Source organism: Lucilia sericata, unplaced genomic scaffold (assembly GCF_015586225.1).
Source record: "Lucilia sericata isolate MDLA Ls3-8-SP2 unplaced genomic scaffold, ASM1558622v1 Contig000148F_arrow, whole genome shotgun sequence".
NCBI classification, from domain to species: domain Eukaryota; kingdom Metazoa; phylum Arthropoda; class Insecta; order Diptera; family Calliphoridae; genus Lucilia; species Lucilia sericata.
This window is the reverse complement of record NW_023994180.1, coordinates 195,001-211,460: the sequence shown is the minus strand read 5'-3', so window position 1 is coordinate 211,460 and position 16,460 is coordinate 195,001. Positions and strand designations below refer to the sequence as shown.

Genomic DNA, 16,460 nt, shown 5'->3' with positions numbered 1-16,460 from the left:
GAACTAGAACTGAACTAGAACTGAACTAGAACTGAACTAGAACTGAACTAGAACTGAACTAGAACTGAACTAGAACTGAACTAGAACTGAACTAGAACTGAACTAGAACTGAACTAGAACTGAACTAGAACTGAACTAGAACTGAACTAGAACTGAACTAACTGAACTAGAACTGAACTAGAACTGAACTAGAACTGAACTAGAACTGAACTAGAACTGAACTAGAACTGAACTAGAACTGAACTAGAACTGAACTAGAACTGAACTAGAACTGAACTAGAACTGAACTAGAACTGAACTAGAACTGAACTAGAACTGAACTAGAACTGAACTAGAACTGAACTAGAACTGAACTAGAACTGAACTAGAACTGAACTAGAACTGAACTAGAACTGAACTAGAACTGAACTAGAACTGAACTAGAACTGAACTAGAACTGAACTAGAACTGAACTAGAACTGAACTAGAACTGAACTAGAACTGAACTAGAACTGAACTAGAACTGAACTAGAACTGAACTAGAACTGAACTAGACTGAACTAGAACTGAACTAGAACTGAACTAGAACTGAACTAGAACTGAACTAGAACTGAACTAGAACTGAACTAGAACTGAACTAGAACTGAACTAGAACTGAACTAGAACTGAACTAGAACTGAACTAGAACTGAACTAGAACTGAACTAGAACTGAACTAGAACTGAACTAGAACTGAACTAGAACTGAACTAGAACTGAACTAGAACTGAACTAGAACTGAACTAGAACTGAACTAGAACTGAACTAGAACTGAACTAGAACTGAACTAGAACTGAACTAGAACTGAACTAGAACTGAACTAGAACTGAACTAGAACTGAACTAGAACTGAACTAGAACTGAACTAGAACTGAACTAGAACTGAACTAGAACTGAACTAGAACTGAACTAGAACTGAACTAGAACTGAACTAGAACTGAACTAGAACTGAACTAGAACTGAACTAGAACTGAACTAGAACTGAACTAGAACTGAACTAGAACTGAACTAGAACTGAACTAGAACTGAGCTAGAACTGAACTAGAACTGAACTAGAACTGAACTAGAACTGAACTAGAACTGAACTAGAACTGAACTAGAACTGAACTAGAACTGAACTAGAACTGAACTAGAACTGAAGTAGAACTGAAGTAGAACTGAACTAGAACTGAACTAGAACTGAACTAGAACTGAACTAGAACTGAACTAGAACTGAACTAGAACTGAACTAGAACTGAAGTAGAACTGAACTAGAACTGAACTAGATCTGAACTAGAACTGAACTAGAACTGAACTAGAACTGAACTAGAACTGAACTAGAACTGAACTAGAACTGAACTAGAACTGAACTAGAACTGAACTAGAACTGAACTAGAACTGAACTAGAACTGAACTAGAACTGAACTAGAACTGAACTAGAACTGAACTAGAACTGAACTAGAACTGAACTAGAACTGAACTAGAACTGAACTAGAACTGAACTAGAACTGAACTAGAACTGAACTAGAACTGAACTAGAACTGAACTAGAACTGAACTAGAACTGAACTAGAACTGAACTAGAACTGAACTAGAACTGAACTAGAACTGAACTAGAACTGAACTAGAACTGAACTAGAACTGAACTAGAACTGAACTAGAACTGAACTATAACTGAACTAGAACTGAACTAGAACTGAACTAGAACTGAACTAGAACTGAAACTAGAACTGAACTAGAACTGAACAGAACTGAAACTAGAACTGAACTAGAACTGAACTAGAACTGAACTAGAACTGAACTAGAACTGAACTAGAACTGAACTAGAACTGAACTAGAACTGAACTAGAACTGAACTAGAACTGAACTAGAACTGAACTAGAACTGAACTAGAACTGAACTAGAACTGAATTAGAACTGACTAGAACTGAACTAGAACTGAACTAGAACTGAACTAGAACTGAACTAGAACTGAACTAGAACTGAACTAGAACTGAACTAGAACTGAACTAGAACTGAACTAGAACTGAACTAGAACTGAAACTAGAACTGAACTAGAACTGAACTAGACTAAATCACAACCGTTTAATTTTCCGTCTTGTGCTGTACAAAATTTTGATTATAAACAACACAATGCATACGAGGTCAAATAAATTGTCTTTGCTATTTTAATGACAATGTTTTGTTAATTCAAATATAGCAATTTATAGATAAATAGTTTAATCCATATAAATAAAAAATGACTTAATAAATCGCTTGAAAATGTTTTGACTGGAGATTGTATACATCCATTTAAATTGGCACTGAATGCAATTTAAATAAATAATTTCATGCACATGTTGTAAATCTTTATCTTTTTTCACTCAGTTTCAGTTATTTTACTCTAAGTAAGCCATTGTGTTAGTTTTATATTTTTTCTCATGTAATTTTTAATTTTCCACAGATTATTGCAATTTTCAGTTAGGTAGATTTTTGTTTAGTTGTTTCTTTTTTATGTAAATAATAACATGACGTTAAAATTGTGTGTAACTGTCAAAGCGCATGCTTAACCGTAATACAATTTGCAATATACAACAAACAAATAGTTAGACTGAGAGATAGACAAACATGCAGTTAGACGAATAAACTTGAAAACTGACACCCAACATTAGTTGCTTTACTAAAATGTTAGAAATATGAAAGGGGGCCTAAATTGTGTCTTAAATATAATTAAGGTGAGAACGGTCTGAAAAGTCCTTTATACATATATCAAAAAATTACAACTAATACACGGAGAATATAACTTTGTTAAGTCAAAAGTGAGTTATTTATAAACGAAGTCATTTTCAGCTTCAGTTCAGGAATGAGTTCTTATTACAAAATCAAAATTAGTTTAACTAGAATAATCTATTTTTCAAATATATCAAATCGACTTTTCAGCCTGACCTCATATTTCCCCCAACACTAGAAAATTATGACAACGTGATGGCAATGAAAATTATGATGATGTTTTACTTTTTTTTTCAAAAATGTTCATTTCTTACAAGTCAATGGGAAAAACAAGCGTAGAGAATGTATAGTAAATCATCATATTTACAATATGTATTATCAACTTGTATACACACCATAAATACCAAGAAGTGCCAATAGAGATTGTATTTTCTTTATTTTTTCACTATAACAAAAAAAAAACTAACGCAGTCTTTATAAAATCTACTTAAGTATGTAAAACATTGTTGCTAAAATCTCATCCATAGAAAAAATATTATAGTATAAAATATAAGAACTAAATCAAAACAAACGCGTTTGTCGCACCTCAACATTGTCGAATGTAAAATGGCAAACAGAAAAGATATCCATAAATAAGTATGTATGTATTAGCAAATGCTTTGTTTTTTGTACTCGTTGGCCATGGTTTAGATCAAAAGCACTGGCAAAAACGGCAGCTCCATCAAAACAGCAGCCAGTTAACAGTGAATGTGGCAAACAACATTAGCGCCAACGATTTATTATTTATGTTCAAATATGTACTATGTATGTATATAAGAGAAACAGAGTATTTGTTGTTATTGCTGTCTTTCAAAGAACTTGGAAAAAAGTACAACTACACTGTATAGAGGGTTTATCAATTTTAAAACGTTTTTATTCCTCCACATACAATATAATATGTCACATTGAAATTGTTTGATTTTATTAGGATTTGACTATTTTATTTATCTATTCAAAAGGGAAATTGCTGGCAAGTGTTCTTTGTAACTTAGAGCTACTATTTGTCCATGAACTTCTACAAATTGGTTCAAAATTTATCTAATAAATTCTCTAGTTCAGTTCTAGTTTCAGTTCTAGTTCAGTTCTAGTTCAGTTCTAGTTCAGTTCTAGTTCAGTTCTAGTTCAGTTCTAGTTCAGTTCTAGTTCAGTTCTAGTTCAGTTCTAGTTCAGTTCTAGTTTCAAGTTTCTAGTTCATTTCTAGTTCAGTTCTAGTTCAGTTCTAGTTCAGTTCTATTCGTTCTAGTTCAGTTCTAGTTCAGTTCTAGTTCAGTTCTAGTTTCAGTTCTAGTTTCAGTTCTAGTTCAGTTCTAGTTCAAGTTCTAGTTCGTTCTAGTTCAGTTCTAGTTCAGTTCTAGTTCAGTTCTAGTTCAGTTCTAGTTCAGTTCTAGTTCAGTTCTAGTTCAGTTCTAGTTCAGTTCTAGTTCAGTTCTAGTTCAGTTCTAGTTCAGTTCTAGTTCAGTTCTAGTTCAGTTCTAGTTCAGTTCTAGTTCAGTTCTAGTTCAGTTCTAGTTCAGTTCTAGTTCAGTTCTAGTTCAGTTCTAGTTCAGTTCTAGTTCAGTTCTAGTTCAGTTCTTTCAGTTCTAGTTCAGTTCTAGTTCAGTTCTAGTTCAGTTCTAGTTCAGTTCTAGTTCAGTTCTAGTTCAGTTCTAGTTCAGTTCTAGTTCAGTTCTAGTTCAGTTCTAGTTCAGTTCTAGTTCAGTTCTAGTTCAGTTCTAGTTCAGTTCTAGTTCAGTTCTAGTTCAGTTCTAGTTCAGTTCTAGTTCAGTTCTAGTTCAGTTCTAGTTCAGTTCTAGTTCAGTTCTAGTTCAGTTCTAGTTCAGTTCTTCTTCTAGTTCAGTTCTAGTTCAGTTCTAGTTCAGTTCTAGTTCAGTTCTAGTTCAGTTCTAGTTCAGTTCTAGTTCATTCTAGTTCAGTTCTAGTTCAGTTCTAGTTCAAGTTCTAGTTCAGTTCTAGTTCAAGTTCTAGTTCAGTTCTAGTTCAGTTCTAGTTCAGTTCTAGTTCAGTTCTAGTCTTCAGGTTCTAGTTCAGTTCTAGTTCAGTTCTAGTTCAGTTCTAGTTCAGTTCTAGATTCAGTTCTAGTTCATTCTAGTTCAGTTCTAGTTCAGTTCTAGTTCAGTGTCTAGTTCAGTTCTAGGTCAGTTCTAGTTCAGTTCTAGTTCAAGTTCTAGTTCAGTTCTAGTTCAGTTCTAGTTCATTCTAGTTCAGTTCTAGTTCAGTCTAGGTCAGTTCTAGGTTCAGTTCTAGTTCAGTTCTAGTTCAGTTCTAGTTCAGTGCTAGTTCAAGTTCTAGTTCAGTTCTAGTTCAGTTCTAGTTAGTTCTAGTTCAGTGCTAGTTCATTTCTAGTTCAGTTCCTAGGTTCAGTTCTAGTTCAGTTCTAGTTCAGTTCTTCAGTTCAGTTCTAGTTCTAGTTCAGTTCTAGTTCAGTTCTAGTTCAGTTCTAGTTCAGTTCTAGTTCAGTTCTAGTTCAGTTCTAGTTCAGTTCTAGTTCAGTTCTAGTTCAGTTCTAGTTCAGTTCTAGTTCAGTTCTAGTTCAGTTCTAGTTCAGTTCTAGTTCAGTTGTTCTAGTTCAGTTCTAGTTCAGTTCTAGTTCAGTTCTAGTTCAGTTCTAGTTCAGTTCTAGTTCAGTTCTAGTTCAGTTCTAGTTCAGTTCTAGTTCAGTTCTAGTTCAGTTCTAGTTCAGTTCTAGTTCAGTTCTAGTTCAGTTCTAGTTCAGTTCTAGTTCAGTTCTAGTTCAGTTCTAGTTCAGTTCTAGTTCAGTTCTAGTTCAGTTCTAGTTCAGTTCTAGTTCAGTTCTAGTTCAGTTCTAGTTCAGTTCTAGTTCAGTTCTAGTTCAGTTCTAGTTCAGTTCTAGTTCAGTTCTAGTTCAGTTCTAGTTCAGTTCTAGTTCAGTTCTAGTTCAGTTCTAGTTCAGTTCTAGTTCAGTTCTAGTTCAGTTCTAGTTCAGTTCTAGTTCAGTTCTAGTTCAGTTCTAGTTCATTCTAGTTCAGTTCTAGTTCAGTTCTAGTTCAGTTCTAGTTCAGTTCTAGTTCAGTTCTAGTTCAGTTCTAGTTCAGTTCTAGTTCTTCTAGTTCAGTTCTAGTTCAGTTCTAGTTCAGTTTCTAGTTCAGTTCTAGTTCAGTTCTAGTTCAGTTCTAGTTCAGTTCTAGTTCAGTTCTAGTTCAGTTCTAGTTCAGTTCTAGTTCAGTTCTAGTTCAGTTCTAGTTCAGTTCTAGTTCAGTTCTAGTTCAGTTCTAGTTCAGTTCTAGTTCAGTTCTAGTTCAGTTCTAGTTCAGTTCTAGTTCAGTTCTAGTTCAGTTTCTAGTTCAGTTCTAGTTCAGTTCTAGTTCAGTTCTAGTTCAGTTCTAGTTCAGTTCTAGTTCAGTTCTAGTTCAGTTCTAGTTCAGTTCTAGTTCAGTTCTAGTTCTAGTTCAGTTCTAGTTCAGTTCTAGTCAGTTCAGTTCTAGTTCAGTTCTAGTTCAGTTCTAGTTCAGTTCTAGTTTCAGTTCTAGTTCAGTTCTAGTTCAGTTTAGTTCAGTTCTAGTTCAGTTCTAGTTCAGTTCTAGTTCAGTTCTAGTTCAGTTCTAGTTCAGTTCTAGTTCAGTTCTAGTTCAGTTCTAGTTCAGTTCTAGTTCAGTTCTAGTTCAGTTCTAGTTCAGTTCTAGTTCAGTTCTAGTTCAGTTCTAGTTCAGTTCTAGTTCAGTTCTAGTTCAGTTCTAGTTCAGTTCTAGTTCAGTTCTAGTTCAGTTCTAGCAGTCTAGTTCTCTGTTCAGTTCTAGTTCAGTTCTAGTTCAGTTCTAGTTCAGTTCTAGTTCAGTTCTAGTTCAGTTCTAGTTCAGTTCTAGTTCAGTTCTAGTTCAGTTCTAGTTCAGTTCTAGTTCAGTTCTAGTTCAATACATGTTCTTACATAGCGTAATTGTTAACCGACTTTCACCTCCAAAACGGAACGTTTCTTTATTTTACATACATACAATACTTCTTTTTACAACAATTTATAATTTTACTGGTTGGACGTTTTCATATATTTATTTATATAATTTTTTTGCTTCACTATCAAAGCTAAACGATTTTATAGTCCATTGTTATGGTAGTTATTGTGCGGATTTAACCTAAAGCAATAACTGCATCATACAGCAATACAGTTAAAATGGGTAGTACTATGGCTACAAATAAGTGAGAGAGGGGTTAAAAACTTTTTTACTGTTTCTATAGTTTGTTTAATTTTTTATATTTTATTGTAAAGTTTTTTATATATTATTGACAATAAATAAAGAATAAAACAAAAAGTTAGTTGCTGTACTATTAAATTTATATTCCTTTTGGGTAAACAGGTTGAATGCAATACAACTCAATGGAATATAAAAATAAAAAAAGTAACTTGGGTACTAGAACATGAAAACTGTGCAAGTGGCTCAGTTATTGATTTGTTATAAGAAATATTAAAAAGCGATATACATACATATGTAGTAAAAAACTATATGTTAAACTTCTTGTTAAATAACACCCAGTGTTTTATAATTTTTTATAACTATTAAATAATACTTAAGATGTTTAAATTTTTAAATAGTTTTAGTATGACGATGTTGAATTTTTTTTTTTTTGAAGTGTATTAGTCTTATAAACTTTGACAATTTCTGAATGCCCTGTAACCATAAGCCATACCCTTCTTTTTTGTGTCGATGCAACTGTAGTAAACATTTTTGAACTTAAACAAAACAAATATGTAATTAACGTCGGTCAAGAACGACTATATGACACTCTATAGGCGATTCTAAGCTAATTCCAATAGTTTAAAGCAAATGCCCAACATAAATGTAAAATACCCAAAATTGTGCTGTAGTTTTTAAAAAATACAAAACAATAATTATGTTTAATTTTGTGTCATTGTTGCTAAAACAGCTATAAATACATTTGTCTTTCTTTTCAAAACAATCATTCGTTGCCATAATGATTGATGGTTTATGTTTTAATGATGTTTGTTGCAAAATATTTAAATTTGTGATTGTGGTCTTTAGCAGTTACTTGAAGATTGCTAAGAAGCAATCCCCAATTTAGTTAAGCTTTACGGCAATTGTGTAAAGAATTTAACTTAAGCAAGAGACACGAAACTGTAATAAATATTTAACTGCTGTATTGAAGCGAAATTGCAATAAATTTGCTAATTGCAAAACTCTATTAATTTAAAATATTATTAATTAGGTGATAGTCTATAATGATGATTGTCTTAGTTTGGAATTTCATTTAATGACCTAGAATACTTCTTCAGAAGAATTATGGGAGTTTAACTTGAACTAGAACTGAACTAGACTAGAACTGAACTAGACTGAACTAGAACTGAACTAGAACTGAACTAGAACTGAACTAGAACTGAACTAGAACTGAACTAGAACTGAACTAGAACTGAACTAGAACTGAACTAGAACTGAACTAGAACTGAACTAGAACTGAACTAGAACTGAACTAGAACTGAACTGAACTGAACTAGAACTGAACTAGAACTGAACTAGAACTGAACTAGAACTGAACTAGAACTGAACTAGAACTGAACTAGAACTGAACTAGAACTGAACTAGAACTGAACTAGACTGAACTAGAACTGAACTAGAACTGAACTAGAACTGAACTAGAACTGAACTAGAACTGAACTAGAACTGAACTAGAACTGAACTAGAACTGAACTAGAACTGAACTAGAACTGAACTAGAACTGAACTAGAACTGAACTAGAACTGAACTAGAACTGAACTAGAACTGAACTAGAACTGAACTAGAACTGAACTAGAACTGAACTAGAACTGAACTAGAACTGAACTAGAACTGAACTAGAACTGAACTAGAACTGAACTAGAACTGAACTAGAACTGAACTAGAACTGAACTAGAACTGAACTAGAACTGAACTAGAACTGAACTAGAACTGAACTAGAACTGAACTAGAACTGAACTAGAACTGAACTAGAACTGAACTAGAACTGAACTAGAACTGAACTAGAACTGAACTAGAACTGAACTAGAACTGTACTAGAACTGAACTAGAACTGAACTAGAACTGAACTAGAACTGAACTAGAACTGAACTAGAACTGAACTAGAACTGAACTAGAACTGAACTAGAACTGAACTAGAACTGAACTAGAACTGAACTAGAACTGAACTAGAAATATAGTAGAACTACAATCTCCCCACTTCAAAAATACATCAAACACGACTGATCCTACAAAATTATACCGATCGACAAACAAGTTCGTTGTCTAAGTCTTTTGTTTTTTCATCATAATTTCTAAAAACTCACTACTACTTAAATATAATTTTCTTACAGACATTTCAACGAGATCATAAACTGAAGTATACGCTCGAATTATTAAAATTTTCTTTTCTATAATTGTCATAGGTAATGCATTTAAAAAAAAACAAGCAAGTGTGTGGAATTTAATGAAAATTAAACATTTAACATTTTCTACATTACTTTTATTCGTCACCATAAAAAAAATATAATTATAATTCAATTTATATGCTCTCTTGGTTGAAGATGACTATAAAATAATGTGGTTTAAAGTCTTAACCGAATATGACACAAATGTTAAAAAAAACTTTCTTTTTTAATATTTATGTTAAATTTTTATAATTATTAAGTTGAATACACATGGAACGGCCGCATGCTGATAAAATTTCATTAAATATTATTGTCGTTTATATATTTTAATCATATAGCAATTAAATGCATAATAAAAGTATGAAAGTATTTCTTTTGTTATTTAACTCTCACGTTCATTTTCAGTTTTTTTTTTTTTTGCGTTTTTTCATTTAAAAAAATATTTTCCATGGAATTTGTATTTGTACATATTTATGCGAGTTGTAGTTGAGTTTTTTTTATAATTTCTTCTGTATTATTATAATTTCTATTTATTCAATTCTATTTTATGGTTTTCCAACAACTTAACAACTAAACCAAACCGCCAACAACTAGCAGTACACAGTTGTCAAATGGACAGACTGTCAAATGCATGAGGCAAGGACAGACAGATGGACTAGTAGACAGACGGTCGAACAGACAGACATTTATTTAGTAAACATGAATAAACTTTTCAAGCAGTTGTCAGCATATTTTAACTTTATTTGTTGAAATATATAAACAAAAAAATGCAGCAATAATTTGAAAAATGTAAAAAAGTCATAATAATAACAGCAAAAACAACAACAGTAATAAAATACAGAAAGAAATAAATGCAAAAAGAAAGAATAATAAAAACAACAACTATTTAAATGACAAGTTTCTATACAATATTAAATGATGACGATGACAATAGTAATGATCATAATCATCATCATTGTGATTATGTTAACAATTACAATAGTTGTTGTTGCTGTTGTAAAGTTGTTAAATGGTTGGTTGCGTTTTGGTTGAGTTTTATGTGGTTTATGTTGATTTCAATGTATATGTTTTTTCATCTTTCTTTTTTTGTTTTTTTTTACTATAAAACAATGTTGTTTGTCACTTACAGACCATATTAAATAAAATATTATAAATACTTTGTTTTCCATCATCAAATAATGATGTTGATCATTATTAACTTTACCAGCTATTACAATAAAATCATCAACGTCATCATTATCATGTTTGCTTCTACATTGTCAAATCTGTAGCAGTTGAGGGAGGTGGTGTGTAATTTTTAACATTAACCTCCACTTTTGCTATGGCTGTTTATACATATTAACTCATCCATTCATTCGTTAGTTGTTTATTCATTTATTTGTTTACATTGTATTCACATTTTTGTTTTATCTGACAACAATAAAATTTAAATGCTGACTTGTGTTACACTGTTTAAAAAAAAGGATTTTTTTGAAACAATAGTATTGTATTATACGAAATAATTATTTCTTTTATGTGGCTTGAACCTTGTGAAAAGAGATACCGACAAATTTATTTGCTCTTGTTCATATGAATAGCATTTAAGGTACTCAAATTAACACATAATATAAATTTACATTTCATTTCATAAATATAGGTTTCGGTTCCTAAAAAATATTTTTTGTCGAATTTCATCATTAAACCGCATTTTAAAGCCTGTTTGAGAGTTAAAGTTATTTTTTGAAGAGCTGCTAAATTTAATAGACAAATTTTTGTTCACTCAAATATCGAATTTCATCGCTATACTGTTATTATTAAGCTAGTAAAGGCGTTGAAATGATTTTTTGAAGGGGAGCTTATATAGGGGTAGGGTCTATTGGAAACCATCCCTCATAGTAGGAGATCTCGGAGTTACGAAAATTTATACTAACACATCCAAAAGTCATATATATAACTGATATTTATAAATGTTAATGATCGAAAAAAGTTCGTTGTCTAAGTCTTTCGTTTTTTTTTTAACTCTTTTGAAATATAAATAAATTTTAACGAAGTTTTATATTTGTTATAAATACTGTAAATGAGCTTAACGTCACCTAAAATGCAATGCACCCATAAAATATAATGAACAGTAGAGTTTGGGAATTCCCGGGAAACGGGAATGAAAAAATTCAATTCCCAGGAATCCCGGGAATTTATATAAAACTTAATTTATAACTATAATAACAACATTTTTAACAAAAACATACAACTTTTTTTTATAAATTTAGCGATATCTAAAATATTCCTCTTTTGAGAACAAATCAAACCATTTCTTTAATTTCTATAGGGTACTACATGATCTTAATATTCGCGGCAACATAGAAATATTCTTCCACTAAACTATTATACTACTACTTTCCTATTATTTAGACAATGAAAGTATGATCTGTCCTCGTCTATGTTTGAATCCCTCTGAATAGGGGCTTTTATGGAAATGAACAGGCAGATGAGTTTGCTAGAACGGGATCAGCTCTTGATATCTTCAACGCGGTCTCAGTAACAACTCCTTTAGGTATTATAAAGAGCTGTATCCTCACATTCTTTCTTCAGAATATTGAAGATAGATGAAGGCATTGTGGCCTTCTTTCAATGACACGTTATAACCCGAATTACGCGATTGATAGCAGTAATAAAAAGATACTGGGTGCTAGGCAGATATGCAAATCAGCTTGAGCTACCCTGCAATGAGTACTGTCGCAGTTGCAGGGAAAAGGAAGAAACTGTCTTCAATCTTCTCTGTCCTGCTCTAGCCGCTAAGAGAAACTCTTGTTTGGCAGTTAATTCATAGCCAACCTTGGTGAGATCGTTTGCATACCATAGGACTGCTAAACAGATCATATACTCCATAAGCAGAGGAATAGTTAAGTATTAAATTAATAAGATTCATTCATAATTCTTAAAATTAGTTAAATATAAGAAAAGATCAACTTTTCCGTAATTTTGTGGAAAAATGTCAAGCTACTGAGATAACTCAAACGATTTCCACAGACGTTGGCTTTAGAAATTCATTATTGTCAAAATGTTTTGTTCTGTTTGTACTTGCTTCAAGTTAAGCTTTTATATAGATTGATTGATAGTTTGTAATTAAGGATTTTTTAATTTCCTTCTGCACCATTAATGATGTTTTGTAATTTGTCTTTAAAAAAATCTACAATAAATTATAAAATCGCTTACTTAAAATGCCGACAAACTTTTCCCGGACGGGATTTCCCGAACCCCAAACTCTAGTCTGTAGCCATATTTGACCTTAGTCCCATATATGTAAGTATTATGGGAACAAACATTTCTATACTAAATTTTATGAGAATCGGTTCATAATTGACAATAACCCACATAAAACCCATGACACAGAAAATTATAGCCGTATATAATAACTTTGAAAATATATTGCTGATCTACAATAAAGTTTCCTGTCTAAGTCTTTTGTTTTCGGGTTAATTTTTTGGCCAATTTTCATCAATTTTAATGGATCGATTTATGATAAAACAATTCGGAATAAATCTAATGAAAGTGTCAGTTCATAATGACCTAAGACCATGCATAGGATCATACATAGGACCATTCTATAAAAAAAAGTTTGCTGTCTAAGTCTTTTGTTTTTAAGGTAATTTTTTTTACCAAATCTTCATAAAATTTAATGAATAGATTTATATTTAAATAAAACTTAATTATTTATGTAAAAAATCATCATGATTAAAGTATTTAACATTCTTTTATCATTCTTAAAGAGCAGTGAAAAAAGATAACGCCTTCTTTTAAATTCCAATTCCTCTACATGAAAAGAATTTTTATGACAAAGCATTTATTTTACAAATGCTCTCATTATAACAATAATTATAATTTAAAATTTTGTATACAAATATACTTACATTTGTAAAACGTTAAAATCCCAAATATTTCCAGTGTTTAGGGTTCTTTGTGTTAAACTGTATTGTTTAAAACCCACAATACATGTAACTTTAAAACCGTTACAACTAATGAATTTGTTAACACCTTCAATAAAAATTTTGTTATTTTATGTTAATTTTTCCACACACAATACTTTTCTTTGACTATTTAGTATTTCTATTCAATTCTTTTGTTTTCAATAAATAAACATCATTAACTTTTGGCTTATTATATTATTATTTTAATTATTCTTTTTTCTCTTTTTCTATATACAAAATATCTCATACATAAATAATGATCAGCACATATTTATGATTATTTTATCTTTTTTTGGTAATTTTGATATTTTTTTTCTGTATTTTTCTTAAGGCATTCACCACTTTTATTGTGGTTGTGTATTATTGAATTATTACGGTTTCATAATATGCGGCCGAAAATTAACAATAAACAAAAAAAACACTCTTACACACAAAACTATACAAAAAAGGCCAAAACACTACAAAAAGTATAAATATAAAACAAAAATCTACATTACAATGGTTTTGGCCACGAGGTTTTCAACCTGGTTCAATTCCACACAAATAAACCATAAATAAAGCAAAACTTTTTTTTATGATTTTTTTTTTATTATATGTATGTATATATTTTTTATTATGGAGCGATATCAATAACAACAATACTTGTAACCGACCGACGGAACGACGACTACTTGTATATACATTACGTTTTGTTATGGTATCACTTGCATGTGCGCCTGCGCAACAAACTTAATTTTTTCTTATTTCTTCTTGATTTTTCTTCGAACAACTCTATTCACTCTTTATTGCTCTTTTTAAACTCATTTTAGTTATATTTAAACTCTTTTATCAGAAAAATAACACTACTATTATATTAATTCAATGGCTAATAGTTTTTTTGTTGTCGTTTATATTTTTCATCCAAATTCCCTATTTTAGCATTAAAATACAAATTATTTCTCAAGCTGTTTGCAAGACAAAAAAAAAACTACACACAAAACACCTGTTGAACGATATTTATGATTATTTTCAAGCTTTATTTGTTTTATTCCTTTTCTGTTGCTTTAACAAATTTCATGCGAAAAATCCGCTTTTTTTTAGTACCATACCGTAACGTTTCAAGTTTTGTTTGTTACTGAAGAACTCAAATGCCGCATGGGCAAAAGCCACTGCTTTAGCAGCAAAAGCGTCAACAGCAGCAGCAGCTTAAAATTGGTAGTTAATGTTGGTAGTAACAGAAGCAAGACAACACACACTCTCTGTTCATATTAACAGAGTGCCAATAACAGCAACAGTTTGTTGGTCAACAGCTTGAGCTAAGCAATATTTATCAGGCATGAACAATTGAGATTTTGAAATGGTACTGAACTTTAGCCTGGAGTGTGTTTTTTTTTTTCATAATAATAAAAAGTACTAAATCGTATTATTGCGTATTACATAAATAAGTTTAAACTTTTTATGAGGACTTAGGTCAGATTTCGAGAAAGTAATAAATTGCTAATAACAACTCATTTTTGTTGAATCTTTCAAAATATGTTGTTTTTGAAATTTTATAGCGAGATTTAGGTTCAAAAAAAAAACATGTTTATAAAAGTCAAATGTGAATATTTTTTACCCACTTCTATGTCAAATAAACTACTTCTATAGAGAATATATCTAGTTATTTTCTGAATGGGGCCTTGTATGGAAGGTAGGGTCAATTATGGGCCGATCTTCATAAAATCCAGTAGATAGATTTCGGTACTTATAAAACTGGTGTATGTCAAATTTCATCACTATACTGTTATTTTTAAGTCTGTTAAAACTGTATTCCGGCGGTCCGCTAGTATGGGAGTCAGGTGAAATTGGGAACTGATTTTGACCAATTTCAATACCAAACAACTCAATTTCAATACCAAACAAGAAAAGTATTTGTGAAAAATTTGAACTCTCTAGCTGTTTCTTTTCGGGCCCTACCTATGTTTTCAACAGATGGACGGACATGGCTAGATCGTCTTAGAATCTAATGAGGACCAAGATAATATATACTTTTATGGGTCTTAGACCAATATCGCGATGTGTTACAAACGGAATGACAAAATCAGTATACACCCCCTTATTTTGATGGTGGTTATAAAAAGAACATATGGAAAAAAAATCTTATAGTGTTTAAACTTCCATCCCTGATATTTACTACAAAAAAAAAAAAAAAAACAAAGAAAACTGAAGTTAACTACTCTTTACAAGCGCGTTTATACGCTCTAGCAAATTACCACACACAACAACAGTACAATTGTTTGACAAAAAACAACAACAACAAGAAATGGTTACTTATCCATTGCACAGTGTGGGAAATTTGTGTAAAGCCGGTTGGTTGCCTTCTTGTAATATTGAAAGCTTCAATATTATGTTTAGAAGATACTTATTCAAGTTTATTAGTGCAAATGAGAGAAGGTATGGTTGAAATAAGTTACATCAAATCCAAAGAAATACACCTAGGCCACTATCGGGCCTGTCGTGCGATTCTTTTTATGAAGAAAAAAACTGTTATTATTTTTCAATGTTCAAAAACTCAGTTTCCTGAATAAAATTCCTAAGAATTTTCCAATCAGTGTTAGTCAGAAATGTTATTTCCGGAATAACATCACTTCCAAGATACTTGGATGTAACTTCGACAAAGAAAGTGCTCCAAAGTTTCACTATCCTCTCCACATGCTCTACATTCGTCTGAATCCGAACGTCCAATTTTTTGCAGATGTTCTCGTAATCCTGTGTGTCCACTCAGAATACGTACCATCCTAACCTCATACTTGCTCATTTTGATGAGATTTTACGTCTTGCTCTCATCAGGGTCACCCCATAGGATCTTTGTGGTTCTACCCACCGTTTCATTATTCCAAGAGGCCTTATGGGATTCTTCCACCCATATTATTAATTCAGCTTTTGTTGCGTCGAAAGGTTTTGCGCTCGTCATGTTAACTACCTCGAGCTCCATTCCCTTTAAAGCTATTACATTTTCGTTGCCGACTACTCCCGAGTGGCCTGGTACTCTTATGATGTAAACCTTACCTCTAAAAGAATAATCAGTTAAAGCTTTCTTACAATCCAATAGGGTCATAGAATAAATGTTATCACTTGATATCGCCCTAATTGTCTTCTGGCTGTCGGTAAATATATTAAGCCCTGTGGGCGCCATATTTATTCTAATCCAATTAACATATTCCGTTATTGCTCGGACTTCTGCCTGGAAGCTTGTGTTATGATAAGGTAAACGGTGGTATATTTATGTTTCTGGGTTTTCAATATAGAACCCCAGGCCCTGTTTGTCCCCCAATTTAAAGTCATCCGTGTAACAACGGATTCCTACTGGTATTTTCTCTAATGTTCCGCTTGACCAAAACATTCTATCTGGTATCAGCGTTTCAAAGTTCCCGACATATTATGTGTCTGGTATGAGATCAGGCACAGACT

General features: G+C 31.7%; 1 protein-coding gene across 1 annotated transcript in view; it reads right to left on the bottom strand.

Moving 5' to 3' along the window:
* LOC119601201 (histone-lysine N-methyltransferase, H3 lysine-79 specific) overlaps window positions 1-13,180 on the bottom strand; it is a 65,064-nt gene extending 51,884 nt beyond the window's left edge. The window contains exon 1 of the mRNA XM_037951983.1: window positions 12,975-13,180. The gene's annotated coding sequence lies outside the window, so the exon portion shown is untranslated. The remainder of the gene's footprint in view (window positions 1-12,974) is intronic.
* Between the last annotated feature and the right edge of the window lie 3,280 nt (window positions 13,181-16,460).